At 29.2% G+C, this 18,006-nt stretch overlaps 1 pseudogene; it reads left to right on the top strand.

The window, feature by feature from the left end:
- Positions 1 to 2,950, top strand: LOC106758814 (annotated as a pseudogene).
- The last annotated feature ends 15,056 nt before the right edge of the window (positions 2,951 to 18,006 follow it).

Below are 18,006 nucleotides of genomic sequence, written 5' to 3'. Positions count from 1 at the left end.
TTCTTTCATGTGAAGTCGTCTTGAGACACCACGACTTGTTCATTTGATAAAAAAAATATATATATTTTGTCCAGAAGTTGCAATCCATTTTTGCATACTTCGGAAAAAAATCCAGAAAAATAAAACACGATCGAAATGCCCGGGCTACCATAACCTCTCAAACTATATATTCATAGGTTGATTCATGGTCTTTGAGTTGAGCTCTCTTTGTTGCTCTGATCACAGATTATTGATGGACACAAGTTGCACAAGAACAGGTTTAAGAACCATCCTCTTCCTCCTTCTGTGGTACTGCCTCTCTTTCATTTCCATGGCAGACGTTATTTATCGTCCCATTGACCTCTTTAGCATCAGCTGTGGCTCATCCACCAACTTCTCCACTCTTGACACTCGGAATTGGACTTCAGACAATCACTTCCTCTCTCCAACAAATCCCTCAGTCGCTGCTCCTTCACTCACACCATCTACCATACAGGGTCCCTACACCCATGCTCGTCTCTCTTACTCCTCATTCAATTACTCCTTCCCTGTCACACCAGGCCCAAGTTCATTCGTCTCTTCTTTTACTCTACTTCATACCAAAACTTCCCTCGCTTCCAAGCCTCTTTCTCAGTCAAAGCAGGCCCCTTCACCCTCCTTCAAGATTTCAACGCTTCCCTCAACGCCGATGCTGATGATGACCCTAGCCACCCTGATATATTGTTCAGAGAGTATTGCGTCTACGTAGGAGACGGTGAGAAGCTGAATATAACCTTCTTTCCCAGCACCACATATTCCTACGCTTTCATCAACGGGATCGAGATTGTTTCGATGCCCCCTTATCTATACTACACCAATCCTGACGACTCCACAGAGCAGCCGCAANATGTTGGCACCACNACCCCATNTGTCGTTGNGAACAAATTTGCNCTCGANACCATGTACAGGTTANNCGTTGGAAANGAAATTCCCCCCNCAGNNGACACNGGTATGCTCAGAACGTGGGTACCTGACCTCAAGTACGTAAAAACTCCATATAATCAATCAGTTGATTATGGGAGTCATACAAAACTCAAGTTCATTAAAACCTATAACTACACGGCACCAGATCAAGTGTACAGAACCGTTCGGAGTATGGGACTTGATGGCTCCATCAACATGGGTTTCAATCTCACATGGCTGCTTCCAGTTGATTCAGGCTTCTACATGCTACGGTTACACTTTTGCCAGCTTGATCCGTGGGTTAACAACATTGGTGACCTGTTTTTCAACATCATCATAGCGGATCAGTTGGCTACCGATCGGGCAGACGTTCTCCTGTGGACTGATAATCAGAAGGGCGTACCGGTGGTTAAAGACTACGTAGTTTCCATACAAGGTAATCTCAACAAAACAAATCTATCAGTGAAACTGCATCCTCGCCCTACAAGCCGGATCAGAGACGCAGTTATCAACGCAATTGAAGTCTTCAAAATCAGCAGCTCAACAGATAGTCTCGCTGGACAAAANCCAAACNCTCCTCCTCAAAAGCCCAAGGTTCCNCTTAGCTCAAACAAGNAAAGTAGCNTCATCACGAAAAGCCGAGAAGCCATAATAGGAGCAGTTGCAGCTGTCCTTTTAATCTCTTCTATTGTTGTTTTCTTCCTCATCAAATGCAAAAAGAATATCGCCGTTGAAAGTGGTTCCAGCAAAAAGGGCGGAACTTCTCGCGGGGGTGGCTCATCGTCACTGCCAACCAACCTCTGCCGCTACTTCTCCATANCAGAAATCAGAGCCGCCACNAATAACTTCGACGAACAAATGGTGGTTNGNNTGGGAGGCTTCGGCAACGTNTACAAAGGNTANGTAGATGAGGGTTCAGTACCTGTTGCAATCAAAAGGCTCAAACCCGGTTCTCAGCAAGGTATGCAGGAGTTCATGAACGAAATCGAAATGCTCTCTCAACTTCGTCATCTCCATCTTGTTTCCCTCATCGGTTACTGTTACGAGAACGGCGAGATGATACTTATTTATGATTTCATGGAACGCGGAACCCTCCGCGACCATCTCTACGGCTCTGATAATCCGTCCTTGACGTGGAAGCAAAGGGTCCAGATCTGCATAGGTGCCGCAGGAGGGCTCCACTATCTGCATACAGGTGCAAAGCACGTCATCATTCACCGTGATGTGAAGAGTACCAATATTTTATTGGATGAAAAGTGGGTGGCCAAAGTTTCAGACTTCGGGTTATCCAGAATTGGGCCCACGAGTTCTTCAATGACCCATGTGAGTACCCAGGTGAAGGGCAGTATTGGGTATTTAGACCCGGAGTATTATAAACGACAGAGGTTGTCGGAGAAGTCTGACGTGTACTCGTTTGGGGTTGTGTTGTTGGAGGTATTGTGTGGGAGGCAGCCTTTGCTCCGTATGGTGGAGAAGCAACAGGTGTCTCTTGTTGATTGGGCAAAACATAGATATCAGAAGGGGTGTTTGGGTGAAATTGTGGATCCAGCACTGAAGGACAAGATAACACCCCAGTGTTTGCAAAAATTTGGAGAGGTGGCCATGACCTGTTTGCTGGAGGATGGGACCCAAAGGCCTTCCATGAACGACATCATTGGAATGCTGGAGCTTGTTCTGCAGCTTCATGAAAGTGGTAATAATGGAGTGATGATGGACACTGGTGGGGGTTACGAAGATAGTGAGGACATGTTTAGCAGCAGTCATAGTAGTGCAATAGAACTTACAGATTATAGTAATAGCAGTAGATTTAACACCGCGGGCAATACAGATGATAGCTATGGGAGCAAGCAATCTGACAGGTTGCTGCCTGAGAATGTATTCTCTGAGATTAAGGATCCAAAGGGACGATGAGGTAGGAGCAGTACACAAGTTCAAGCTGAGTTTGATACCTAGGATAAGAGCATCATGTAAGATTTGTTCTTAAGATAAATCTTAAATTCCGCGGAGATATTAATCTAAAATGCTGGAAGTGCCTATAATAGCTTATCAAATTTTGATAAATAATAAATATGTAATAAGTATTTTAAGTTTGTAATTATTATTTTATTCGATTATCTTTATATTTGTATATCTATATACTATTATATATAAATTTGTTATGTATAAATGAAGAGTAGTTCGTTTAATGGTTAAACATTAATAAAATAAATGTTATAATTCGATTGATCTTATTTTTATACACAAAGTTATCTTTTAAACGTGATTGTATTTCTTGTTTTATGTTTAACACTCATACTATTTTACAAGAAAACTTATTATATTTAAATGCATATTTACAACGACCATCTTTACACATATGCCCATAGAAATAATATATATTAATAAATAGATCTCTTTATATTACTTTTAACAAAAAGAAATATATAATGTTTGATAATAATTTATATCTTTTTCCCATATTTATTTTATCGGAAACAACACGTATAAAAGGAAATTATATTTTCTATAGAGACAAAACACATAATAATATCTCATAATTATGGATATCGAGATTAGAGACATCATATTAGTATTAGACCTTGAATTCAAGACGCAAATTGCTCTATCGTAAAATCATTTTCGAAGGCATATAAAAGCAAGAAGAAAGTGAGTCCAAGGAAGCTTTTTACATAAAAAAAAAAAAAACAAAATCTACAAGCTCGTTATCTTTTGTGCTCTTAATTAGTTTTTCATTGGGAAAGAAATCAGGAACGTTGAAGGATTAAAGTAGATTTAAAAAATGATTTTTTTTTATTTATTAATAAAAAAAATGTATGTTAATGTTACAATTAATTTAATAGAGGTATATTATTAAATAAAATTGAATTTTTCTAATATAATTTAATAATTAATTTAATAGAGAAATATTAGTATTAAAAGAATCTTTTGAACTAAAAAAAAAACTAAAATGAGGATTTTACCTATTTAGGATATATTATTTAGGATTACACTTCTTAATATTTATTGAGAAAGTCAAGTCAAACAGTTTAATAGTTGATTATTTTGTCTGTTGCTTTTATTAGGTGTACGGTTATATCCCATGCATGTTGTATATAAACATTGTATCACGTTTCAGTTGAATAATACAGACTCTTTATTCTTTCATTTTTCTCTTCCAATTTTCTAACAGAATTGGTATCTAGAGCCAGGTTACGAAGAAACCTGAGACGTGCTTCAAGAAGACCAAAAAAACAGTACGATGAGGTTGGTTGGGTTTTGAAGCAAGGAGAAAAAGGCGGCTATCAAGATTTGAATTCTTGAAGAGTTCGTGCTTGAAGAATGGCGGGGAGTGATCTTTCCACAGCAAACCTTCCGATACTCATAGAAAAGAATTGGACGAGAGGGAACACACAGATGAGGGTGTTGTTCAAGTTTCAAGACGTGAGTGACGTTATTGAGGGTGATGACCGAGAGCTTGGTCTTGGTGCAACGGAAGATCAGAAAGTCGTGTTGAAGAAGAAGGATAACAAGGCCCTCTTCATCATTCACCAGTGTGTTGATGATGCCCACTTTGAGAAGATTCAAAACGCTAGCCTGTCAAAGAAGCCTGGAGCATACTTGTATGTTGTCACACGAGAGGGGAGAAGATCAAGAAGGTGAAGCTTCAAACCCTTAGAAAACAGGATGAGTTACTACAGATGGAAGACAACGACAGGGTTGGTGAATATTTCAACAAGATACTGATCACTATTACGAATCAGATGAAAGGGTGTGGAGAAATCATCAATGATCTTATAATTATGGAAAAGATCATGAGATCACTACCACTAAATTGTAGAGTTCATTACCTAAAAAAGAAAATAATATTTCCCAACCAAAAAGAAGTTGTAGAGGTCAAGACAAAACTCATAATTGACATTCACATGTGCACATAACTCCGAACTTCACATGTTTAGAGTCTTCATGAAAAAATATGCTTGAATTGTTTTAATATACCTGAAAAGAAGTACACCGATGGGATAGAAGGAACAACGAGATTATCATAATTTATTATTAATTATGTAATATTTTTAGGGCATTACCTAAAAGATTAAAATATTTGCTTTCAAAATTCTTAATATTCTTAAAAAAGTGAAGAATATATTAACCAACCAAAAGAAGTTGTAGAGGTCAAGACAAAAGCTCATGATTTTGATTAAAATGTGCACATAACTTCAAAGTTCACATGTTTGGTGTATTTATGAAAAAGTATGCTTAATTTTTTGTTTTAACAAGCATGATAAGATGCACGCAGATAGGATATAAAGCTTGTTCAATAATAAATAAGATTATCAAATTTTATTTTATTTAAAATTTGTAGATAAATAATGCATGAAAATGGTTAAAATTGAATCTTTTTGATTTGTGATAAATATTGTATATTGACGCCAATGATAAATAGGTCGCCCTTCTTATGTGAGCATTTATTTATTTTATTGTGATTAAAATTAATTTAATTAATTTCATTTAAGAGTTGAGTTAGAATGAGTTTAATTTTTAATCTAATTCTATTAATTAGCTTAATTTTTTTTACTATTCATCCAATAAATTAAGTTTGGTCAAGTAATTTTTTTTTCAATGTCTCTTAACTTTTAGCTGTTTGAGATACAACAAATTTTAAAAGATTAAAAGTTAAAATAATAATTATAAATTTGTTTTATAATTTAGTGAGTGAAATTTTACGAAAAGGAGTTCTACAAAATTTTGTAATAATATTTACTCATAATATTATGTGATATAAAATATTTATTTACGTATAAAAAGTTATAACTATTTTTTACGATCAAATTATTTGAATAAAAATATTTTTGGTAAAATACTGTTTTTGGTTCCAGTTTTGGTTGGTAACATTCAAAATGGTTCCCATTTATTTTTTCTGTTCACTTTAATCCTAAAGAACGTAATTTGTGTTCAATTTAGTCCTTTTTACAAATTCCATGAACCACAAACAAGGACTAAATTGAATACAAAGTTCTTTAGCATTACATTGAAAAAACAAAATAACTAAATTGAACAGAAATTATATTCTTTAGGACTACATTTAACAAAAAAATAAAATGGGAGCCATTTTGAATATTCTTAACCAAATCTAGGACAAAAAAACATTATACCAATATTTTTTTGTTATATTATGATAATGCAGTTATTCCCCCCAAAGTTTATTGTCCTTTGACAGGTTGAAGGATAATATTATCGTTAGTTACCATGTAAAATAAGAAAGCCTAGGAGACCTTGAAGATTATTTCACCACGAATAATTTCCATCTGATATAATTTTAATTCACTTTTGTTATGAAAAGTGTAATAAAACATGGAAGGGAAAAGAAAGACCGAAAAAAAAAATAGTAAAAAGTGATATCTTTTTAAATAATTCAAAAAAATTAAGCCTAAAAATTTGAACTAAATTTATATTACAATTTATTTATCTGTTATGTTAATATATTTTATTTTATTTGTTAATATTATAATAATAAAAACATAAATGTTATTCAAATTTCTCTTATTTGATGGATTATAATGAACTGTGATATCAAAAAGAGGATGAAAAATATATTTTCAATTGGGAAAACTTAAATAAATTGACGTCGAAATTTAGGCTTTTCTTACGTCATTTGGTTCGAGTATTTCAAAAGCGTCTTCATTAACCTATGCACAAATGTAAATATGAAGAAGCTGTTTGAAATCTAGATCTGTTAATTTTTGGCTTCTGAAATTCAACCACACTTTCAAGGTTCACAAAAACTATGCATAAAGATGATGAATTAACAAGCAAGAAAAGCCTAGCTTTTGTGAACATGAAAGAGTTTATTGAAATTCAGAAAATTAACAATTTGGAAGTTGATATAGTTCTAAAAGCTCTCTAGGGAAGTGAAAGTTAGGTGAATGGATGTGGAGGTTACAAAAGATCTAAAAACTCTTTAGGAAAGGGAAACTAGAGTGAATGAAGGTATTTATTTGTTGTGGACGTCTGAAATTGTCTATACAGACATTATATTTCTACTCATGCCACAATATAATGTCTTTAGTGGGGAAAACCAACGTTGAATGATGTCGGTGTTCAACGTTTCAGACATTAATTGACGTTGGAATTTAGGCTATTCTAACCTCTAATTTATTACATTTATTTACAACAATGTCATTGATCAACGTTAATATTGACATTTTTCGTTTTTAATGTTGAACATTAGATGTTGATGCCCTTTTTTGTACTAGTGCTGAAAACATTATTGACTCATGAATTTGTTAATTTACACATTTTATAATGAACATCCTAAGTATTTATTAATATAAGTTGACTTAAATGATTCATTGTGTATATTTTCAGTAACTTGTCTCCAATAGAACAAGAAGTCCTAAACAAAGTTCGAAAATCGTAGACATTGTTCCTTTTATATGTTTATAAAAAATGATGTTAGGTATTTTTTATGTAAATATTAGAGGATGTATTCATTATTTGATAAGGTTATGAAGTATTAATAGATTTGTAAATAGTATGATGTAGTCATTATTTTGTTCTTGAGATATATTTGGACTGTTATGAGATTCTATCGATGTGAATATTATTGAAAAAAAAAGTGACATTTTATACCGACTAATGCTGAAATTGGTATAAAAATTGACATTTTACACCAATTAAAGTACCAATCGGTACAGAAAAGGACTCTTTTTTATATTGGTCAAAGCTTTAAACGATATAAAAATGTCACATTCTATACTCGTTAGGACATTAACAAGCATAAAATATCATGCTTTTTTTACAGTGATTAATTAGAAAACACTATAAAAAGTCAAGATTAAAATACAAATTATTCTTTTTCTAATAAACTTTTTATATTATAAAAGGTTGACTTTTTATACAGTGGAATCAATATAAAAGTAGAATATATTTTATACCAACTCAAAAATTGATATAAAAAACTTTTTTTTGACCTGTATAAAATGTTTTTCTGGCATACGTAGACCTAAATATGTTATTACTCGATAAAACGTTAATTAGCATGGTGCCAAGGGCTGAAAGACAAACGACCACGTCTAATTGGCTTTTTCTTGTACTCTTCTTACTGGGACAAACCAAGACTCGGCAACATGGAAGATTTATTTTTCCATATACACAATCAAGAATATGTTTTTCCTAATAACGTGTGAGGAACTCCAAAACCAAGTCTTAATTAATTTAGCTATTTATGGACAACCTTATACATCAGTAACAGACATTGATATAGATGGTTATGCCCTAGACTTCTTCAACACTGCACGAATGGGTCTTCTTTCACTTTTTCGTGTTTTTCTAAACCTGAGGCAGGGGTAAACAGATTACTCATGACAAAAACCTTCAACATCATGGGAGAACATTGCCACCACTTTTCACTTGCAGAGATACAGTCATCACTAACGAATGTTAAGGAATCTTTGGTGATTGGAGAAGATTCATTCGGAGTAGTGTACAAGGGTTATCTGAACAAAGGTGCTACCGCTGTTGCAATAAAGTGGTTCAACAAAGGTTCTCTTTCTGGTCTCTCAGAATCACAGTTAAAGAACGAGGTTCTCTTCCTCTGTCAACTCCACCACCCCAACATCATGCCTGTAATTGGATTTTGCATTCAAAGATACCCCCATCTGATTCTTGTACATGAATACATGTTTAACGGTTCTCTCAATGATCACCTTCATCATACAAACAATCACAAATTTGTTCCACTTTCGTGAGAAAGGAGGCTTCGAATTTGCATAGGTGTGGCGCGTGGATTGCACTATCTACACACAGGAGGCAGGTGTTCTGTGATACACAACTTTTTCAAAACACAGTACATCCTTTTGGATGAAAACTGGGAGCCTAAAATTTCTGGTTTAGTTTTGTCCAAAAGGGGAGCAGTCGATGTTGCAAGTTCATCTCTTGTTGCGAGAAACCATGATACTTTCGCATATTGTGATCCTGAGTATGCAGACTCTGGCATCTTGACTGTGGAATCAAATGTGTTTTCATTTGGTGTGGTTCTATTGGAAGTTCTGAGTGCAAAGAAACCGCGAGATTTGTACTTGGAACGTGTGAAGAACCCGAATTATTCAGTGGAGTTACATGCAGAAAAAATAGTTGATCCGTTTATTAAGTCCAGAATCGCTCCAGATTGTTGGAAATCGTTCATTGACATCACTGAGAGGTGCTTGCATAAACAAGGAACGGAACTTCCAAACATGGGCGAAGTGGAGATACAGCTTGAGCTTGCTCTTCAATTGCAGCAGAAATCCCAAACCTATGTTGACTGCAATCTTAATTTTGTCTAAACTGTTTAAACGCAAAGATGATCATATCGTTAATGGAAGTCCTTACTTTATGCAATTATAGTGACTTAGCAATGCACTACTTTTCAAGCTATCCTGATAAAATAAAGAAAAAGTCTCTTTAACAACCTTCTTTTTGACAACTTTTTGACAACGCGTACGTGACAGCTTATCATTGGTCCGTTTCAAATATTTTTTTAAAATAAATTCAAACAGACGAATGAAATGGTGACACGTGTCCCGTTGTCAAAAAAATTGTCAAAAAGTGTTGTTAAAATATCATTGTCCATAAAATAATTATAAGATTTTTATTTTGTTATTTTTTCTTACTTTTACATCACAATAAATATAGATAAATAAATTAATGAAAAATGATATTTTTAAGAAAATTTAAATGTTGTTTTTAAACTTTAAAAATATCAGAAGAAGGTCAATAACTATATAAAATATTAAAGGAGGTTTTAACTTTTAAATTTAAACAGGCATGCATAAGAGTAGGATTTCTCTAATTTCATCTACAAATTTATGAGAAACACTTGTAACCATATATTTTGTTGGATTTAATGTATTTTTTTTTCCTCATATATTATTCAATTTACTTAATTTATTTTTACTTAAATCTTCAATTTATGCTTCAATTCTTTATATTTTTTAATATATTTTTTAGAAAGATATAAAACTTATAAATTTTTCTTTCTTATTTATTGAAATATATTTGTCTTGTTATAATTTTAACAAAATTTCAACTAAAATATGAATTTATTTAGAAGATTACTGGCACTTATTGTTATTTTTAAAAAAAATAACATCCTACCACTATTACTGATAAAAGTTGGGGAGGTGGAAGGAGCAAACGGGAGGAACAACACCCTGATTAAATTGCCGACAATAATATCAGCTAATGCAATTTTTTTTTTTTACAAAACCATTGACTGGGCTGAACTAAATGTAATTGGATTGTTATTAGCCCAACAGAGGAGTCCAACGACAGAGAGCATCTAGTATCAGATGCAGGCGCAACAAGAAACAATTATCAGATGAAGCCTTTGAGTTTTCAATCTAAAAGGATCCTCGATTAATTAGCCAAATTTATTTCTTTTCAATTATTCAATTCTTGCATTTAGTATTTTTCTTGCAATATATTTGATCATTTATATTTAGCCTTTAATGCAATTATCATTAGGAATAGTTTAGTGTAGAAACATCAATCTTGACTCTTAGAGAGCTTTTCTTGCAACATAAATGAATATTCTCGATTTACAGTAAAAGTTGTGTGTCGAATTACATCAAGAGTTTAAATGCTACTGGTAAGTACAAAAGTTATACACCAAAAGTTCAGTTGACCTGAAATAAAAATATCTTTTTATATATTTCAACACTAACAAATGTGCTCTAACCACTTTGCAGTGATCTCTTCTTGAATTAACACTGAATATGTGCTCCAAGTGGCTTGCAATAAACAATTTACATCAATCTCTTATTAGTTTAATAATAAACTTGTTCCAATTAACCTATAGTAAATAGTCTCATCTTTTGGAAAGCTTAGGAGACATACTCTGATCTTTAAATGAACTTCAAAAGGCATATATGAAAAACAAATTACCAAATTCAATTCAATGCAAGAAAATAAATCAACTCAATTTCGGCCATTTAATAAGTAACTAAAAGCAAAATGATTTCCAAAATTGAATTAGAATCACGACAATAGTTAACACAAAAGCACAAAAAACATGGAAATGTTAAATACTTTCTAATTAATGATCTAATAGCAAATACAGGAACTCAATAGTACATGAAACTACACATGCTCAGCGTGAAATCAACATATTCAGTTCGACCAGCATGTATTTTGGACATACGTAAATTAAAAGTGCACAAGGACTACTTCTAAGGAATTTTGAACAACTAAATGACTAAATAATACTCTAAATAACAAGGAGGATTTACAAAGTTAAAGCTAAGTAAAGGAAGTAAAAGCAGTGACTAAAACTGTGACATGAATCGTGGAGCAGCATTCTGATCATTATGGCACTCATTCAAGTCATATAAGAACAAGTATTTGAATGAATTTTTAACAAAATTTTAGCATTTATTTAAGCAGACCACCAGAGCTACGCCTATTATTGTGAAGTCTTCTAATATATATCTAAATTGGTTATAATTCTTATTTTGATAAAATAAGATTATATTTTATTATTAGTTTGGCTAAGACATATATTAATAGGATTCTTTTGTTGCTATTTTATTTTTCTTTTTAGATGGTTAATGTGATGAGGATGTGTCCAATTAAATTTTGAATTATACTTTTGTGCTCTATCAAAAAGTTATTAAAGCTTTTTATTTTTTTTGGTATGGAACATGTGAACTTGGTTTTGAACCTCAAATTAGTAGAATCGAGTTTGTATGTTTTGGAGGTCAACCATGAGATTTTTTACATTAGTTGAGTTGTGTGCATTATTGACTTTATTGTGATGTTTTGTTGTCAAGTTTTATGTGTTTGGTCTAACTGTGTGTAATGATTATCGAGCGTGTAATGCATGGTTAAATTGTTTGATGTTGATTGAGTTGTTTAATGTGATATGACTCGTCGATTCAATTGGTATTGGAAAATGAAGTTATGTGTTATGTCTTTTGTTATTGTAACTGAAAAGTCGAGTTTAGTTCCTTTTTGTTTGAGACTTCAATAAGTAAGCAAAAAGAGTGGTTGTTCCGTCCATAAGACTAAAGGCCTAAGCATGATTATTGTTATTTGTAAGGCTTATGAAAATAGGGAAAACAAATCCTCACAATAAGGTTTTAGGCTTAAGTAGAGTTTACTCGTAAGGCTTATGGAAGTTGATAGAAATTGTGGTTGTAAAGCTTTAGGCTTAAGCAAAGTGTTACTCATAAGGTTTATGGAAGTAGTTAGATAACTCTAACCGTAAGGCTTTGGTGAGCTAACAGAGTGATGGAAGGTTAGAGGAGGAAGATACATATTGTTTTCCTATATACTTAGTGGTAATACGATTTGGTAAATTTTCTGGAGATGATTTTATTTGTCTGAGATGGAAATGGTTGATTTAAGTAATGTGAGTGAGTATGGTCATTGTATGTTGTCTTGTATTATTTTTCTGGTTAGCTCATAGGCTTGATCACTTGGGGGTGATTGGAGGTGATTGGGGGAGAGTGATTGAGTGGATTTGAGGGTAATTTTTTTTGTTGTTTATTTGAGTGAATTTGGAGGTAAACGAGAGTGAATTTTGAAATAAAATTTGTGAGAATTAGTGTATGATTTAGTTTATATGACAAATTAAAAAAATTTACTTCAAAATTCACTTTCGTTTACCTCCAAATTCACTCAAATAAACAACAAAAAATATTATCTTCAAATCCACTCAATCACTCTCCCCCAATCTCCTCCAATCACCTCCCATCACTCCCAAGTGAACACACTAAGTGAGAATGTATATTAGAAAATCTTTTGGGAAATTTTAAAAACTATATTTGAAACAATTATTACTTTTTTAATTGTAATTTTTGAATAATATCTTAAATTTTAGAATCGGATTAAAGTTTTGTTTATTAATGGTTTTTTTAATGATTAAAGAAAGTTATTTTGTTCTTGTGGACTGTTTATTGATGATACGAGATATTGTTTTTTTAAGTTGTTAGAAGTTTTATAATTTATAAGTTACACAAGGAGTGTTATATTATACACTCTTCAAATTTTATTATTTTTAATTAAATTATAATTATTAAACTAAAAGTATTTTTTAAATTTATATTCAAATAAATTTAAAAAATATTGTAAATTTTTAATAAAGTGATTTATTATAAATAAATATAAAAATCTATAAAATTAGAAAAAAATGTTGTTGAGAATTCGTTAAAAAAACATAACTTCATCAACAAATAACTTGTAAAATTAGAAAAAAAGCATAATGAAAGTTTAATTTTTCACAAAAAGAATTATACTTAAAAGTGTCTAGTTTGAAAAAAAAAAATCCTAAAATTCAACTTAAAGAATATCGATACAGAAAAAAAAAAAGTCTCCATAGATAAACACGAGTTCAACCATAAAACAATTAACATAATTAAATACACTGTTTATATACAACTACTTTTATACTATATCAGAAAAAGAATGTTGAGAATTTATGATCTTTTTTTATCTTCATACAAACACACAAAAACATTTTTATTATAGAGAATAGGACTCACCTTTCTTATTTCTAATAAAGAGAAAATATTGGATATTATTCCATATGATATGTCCCACATAAGATTAAGTCCACATGCAATTGATTAGGGTAGTGATGATGACAATGAAAGGCTAATGAAACAATGGAGCATTAGTTCTGCGGAGCATCTCCCACTGAAAGATATTTCAAAGCAACGCTAAAACTGTGCCTACGGTGAATCGCTTTCTTCATTTAAGGATTTCAATTTTGTTTCACTTTCAGTATAAAAATATCTTTTTGTTTATAAGATATAAAACTCTTACTTCATTCAACAAATCCTTCTGTAAATCTTGTCCCAGTCAAAAAAATTCATTACATGTTAAATTTAAATATACAGAACAACTAAAATAATATATTAAAAAAAATAGAGGATTGAATACATCAATTTAAAAATATAAAAATAAATTTTGAGAAAACGACTGAAAACAGTTTTTTTTTATATTTTATTTATGATAATCACCACCACACTGTTACAAAATTATAAACAATCCTCTTTAGACCTTGTTTATTAAATTAAACTCTATAAATTAAAACACAAAACCGAAAGACAATGGTTTATTAAATAAGCACTATAAAAATGATTATATATAAACAACACTTTATTAGAAAGATATTATCTATATTTGATTTATATTCTTTTTTAAATTAATAATTTGAGACCCATAAAGAACACTTTTATTTTTTTTATTTTTAAGTGTTATATATTGTGATGTCAATAGATAGTGTGTTTTTTTTTTAATATTGTCTATGATTTATAATTATTTTAAAATTAAAAGATATTTGTGTTTTGTATTCATCAAAACAAGTTTTGTCAATAGATCCTTTGTAGCCATCACATAAAGCTTTGAATTTTACATTTATCTCTCAATGACAATTTCATCCATTAATGTGCATCTCATCTCGACCGTGCGTTTCTTCTGCAGTTGTATACATTATTTTATATTGTGATTGAGTTAATTAAGGAATGTTGTTCCTACGTGTTTTATTGAATGGAGTAGGACTCTCTCTTTCCTATTCTATATCCCTAAACCTATCAATTAAGCTAATAGTTTGATTATCACACCCATACTTTTGTATTTTCTAAAAAATAAAGGTATCCGTGTGAAATAAAAGTTATAAACATAAAAATAATAAAATAGATAATTACATGTGATAGATTACAAAAAGTATTGAAATCTTAATTATTTTTTTTATTTAATTATATAAAATTTATACTCTTTATTTGCTTTAGGTAAATAATTCACGTTTAACTTAAAGAGAAATAACTTTTCATTTATTCAATTTGATGAAAATATATAAAAAGTGATTTTTAACTGGTATTTACTTTTCTTAAAATAATTACTTAAAGACTATTTTAGTTGTATATATTAAACTTTATAACTCATTTGTAGTTATTAAAACGTTATTTATATATTAATAAATCAAAGATTTCAGATGATTAAATATTCTGTTAAAAAAAGTTGAATTCCAAGTGGGAACACTAAATTTAAGTAGTTCTAGAAACTTAAATCACAAACACTTATTTCTTTAATGAGAAAAAGAAAGGACAATAAATATTGAACTACCCAAAGAAGACTTGTAAGAAGACTTAGATTAAATTATTAGAAACATTTATTTGGACGTAATGGAATGCTTCCTTACTTATTTTCTTTCAACTTCAACATTCTCTCACTAATAGCTCTGATAATTCAGCTTTCATAATCTTCTTTCAATGCCAGAAGGATAGAAAAGTGCATATATTGTTAGCAACTATGCTTTCTATCCACAAATATTTCCTATACTTAATGAATAGATGATTGCATGCCTTGCTCATTGACTTGTCGACTAACTAAAAATATAAAATTTTTAATCTAATTCTTACTTCTATAATTTTGTATTTTTTTTCTTTTACTTTTACAAAGATTAAATATCATATTTCATGTTTCACTTTTCTGAAATTAAACAATTTTGATCTTTTAGTAAAACATTCGTCAAAAACAAGTAATTACTTGCTTTGTACAATATTATTAATAATATTTAATTATAAACTTTACATTTTTATTACAAGAATATGTTAACTATTTTTTTATTAATTAGATGATATAATATATTGGATTAACATTGCTCAATTTTAAATAATTAAAGACCATATTAAATTTTTATAGACATTAAAATAAAACATCGACGAAACTATGAGGAGTAGAGAGGAAGATTTAATTAATTATAACCAGTAAGTATTTTATTTATTATTAACATGTACATTAAAATAAAACAGATATGTATTGCTAAAAAACGACACTAACAAAATAAAAAGTTAATGCTAAATAGTTATCAATATTGGATTTGTGTCAATTTTTTTGAAAATTGAGTTTAAATAGTATCGTCTTAATCAATTTAATTTATAGTTAATTTTTAAATTGAGTTAGTTTGGCCGACATTAATATTTTTCTATTTTAAAATTTATTCAATGTTAATCAACACTAAATAAAATTTATTTTTAATATTACTCCAATTTACATCAGTTTCGCATAATGATACTTAAAAAATAATAATAATTGTCACAGTAAATAACAGTCCAGATTTACAATCCTTCTGTTAATTTTGTCACAGTCAAAAAATTTCATTAGATGTTAAATTTAAATATACAGAACTAAAATAATAATTATAGGATTGAATACATCAATTTAAAAATATAAAAACAAATTTTGAGAAAGTTACTTAAGCAATATATTTGGGCATTAACTAAACTATTAGAATTTTTGTTAGAAAAGTTATCAATATACTTCAATGTTGGAGGGGATGTAGTTTTATGTTTAGCAGAAAGTATGTTAAAATTTTAAATTATATTGAGAAGTACGCTAATTGGATAGAAACGTGGTCTTAGAATAAACGACATTATCATATTTTATTATATTACTATTATTTAAGCAATATATTTGGGCAACTAAACTATTAGAATCTCAGCAAGAAAAGTTAATGTTGGAGGGGATGTTGTTTTATGTTTAGTAGAAATAATTTTAAAAAGTAAAAAATGTCAAAATATTAAATTATATTAAGTATAAACTATAACATTAAATATTTAGTTTTTTATTTTTTAAATCTACATATTTACTTAAATAAATTATAATTTAAGAAAAGCCACATATTCACTTTAAATAGAACCCTCTCTAATCTCTTATATTTTTGTGTTTTCTTTTATAGTTTGCAAGAGTTCAAATAAATAGTAAATCAACGCCAATTTTTATAAAAGAATCAAGAATTTCTATAAAATCAATCCACCTCTTCTTTTGATTGGCAAATATTAGTTATAATTGAATTTTATAAAATAAACAATTGCTTTTAACATTGAATATAATAAAAATACAATAAAATTTTAATTTATTACAAATTTAAGTATTTTTATTTTGCGAAGGATTATATACAAAAATTTTAATAAGATTAACATAAATTTTGTAAGAGGTTTTAATACACTTGATTGTTTTCTTATCTAGAAAAATTACATAACACATAAGATGATAAAATCTTTCACTGGTTAAATATATTTAATTTTCTTTGATTTACTAAACATATATTTAAAATATATAATATAATGATTTTGTTATGCAAAAAACCCATTTAAATCTGAATCAAATATAAATAAGTCATCTCATTTTGAAAGTTTAAAATAATGAATTTATGAATAATAATTTTATGGATTTTTTTTATTATATGTTGTTTATTTTCTTTTTTCTAATGTATGGTACCAATTATTTATTTATCTTTAATAATAATAATATTTATATAAAATAAACATATATTTAGTAATTATAAAAAAATTAGTGAATTTTATTATAATTAATCAAATATTTTTACATTTTAATTAAATTTCAAGTTTTTTGTATAGCGTATTTTTTATTTAACTGTTACGAGTATTTTTTAAAAAATATATTATATTCAATAACTATATTAAACTATATTAAACTATATATTATATATTTAATTTAATAACATAATAATAAATATGATATAAAAAATATTAATTTAATATAATAAAATTACAATATATTTAAATATCTAATAAAATATATAATTTTATGTATATATAAATAGGACTGGACAAAAGATACTGAACTATATTGTACTACAGTTAGTTAATTGTATTATATTATACTAAAAGGAACTAAATCATTTTTACTATAACTTAAATATACTGTTTTATGTTTCAGTTTTTAAAAACTGAACTTAATAAATTCTTGGTTCAGTTAACTGTACTGTCTTTATGGTTTGTTAGATTGAGAAGATGATTCTACCTTTTCTTTTATATTTTCATTTTTTATAAATTATTAAAATTACATATCTTTTTTTTAAAATACCTTCAGTTATATCTTATTTTTTATACATTATATTTTTATTTTTTTATTTAGATCTAAAAAATTTAAAGTTATCTTGTAAAATATTAATTTTTTAAAATATATATTTTGACACAATTTATTTAAAATTTTATTTTAGAAAGGTCAAATTATTTTTTTTCATCAAAATTTATATTACAAATTTAGTTTTAAATTAATATATTTTAATTTTTTAAAAATAATGTATAAATATTTGTAGAT

This window comes from Vigna radiata, chromosome 4 (genome assembly GCF_000741045.1).
Source record: "Vigna radiata var. radiata cultivar VC1973A chromosome 4, Vradiata_ver6, whole genome shotgun sequence".
NCBI lineage: Eukaryota > Viridiplantae > Streptophyta > Magnoliopsida > Fabales > Fabaceae > Vigna > Vigna radiata.
This window is presented reverse-complemented; position numbering and strand designations above follow the sequence as displayed.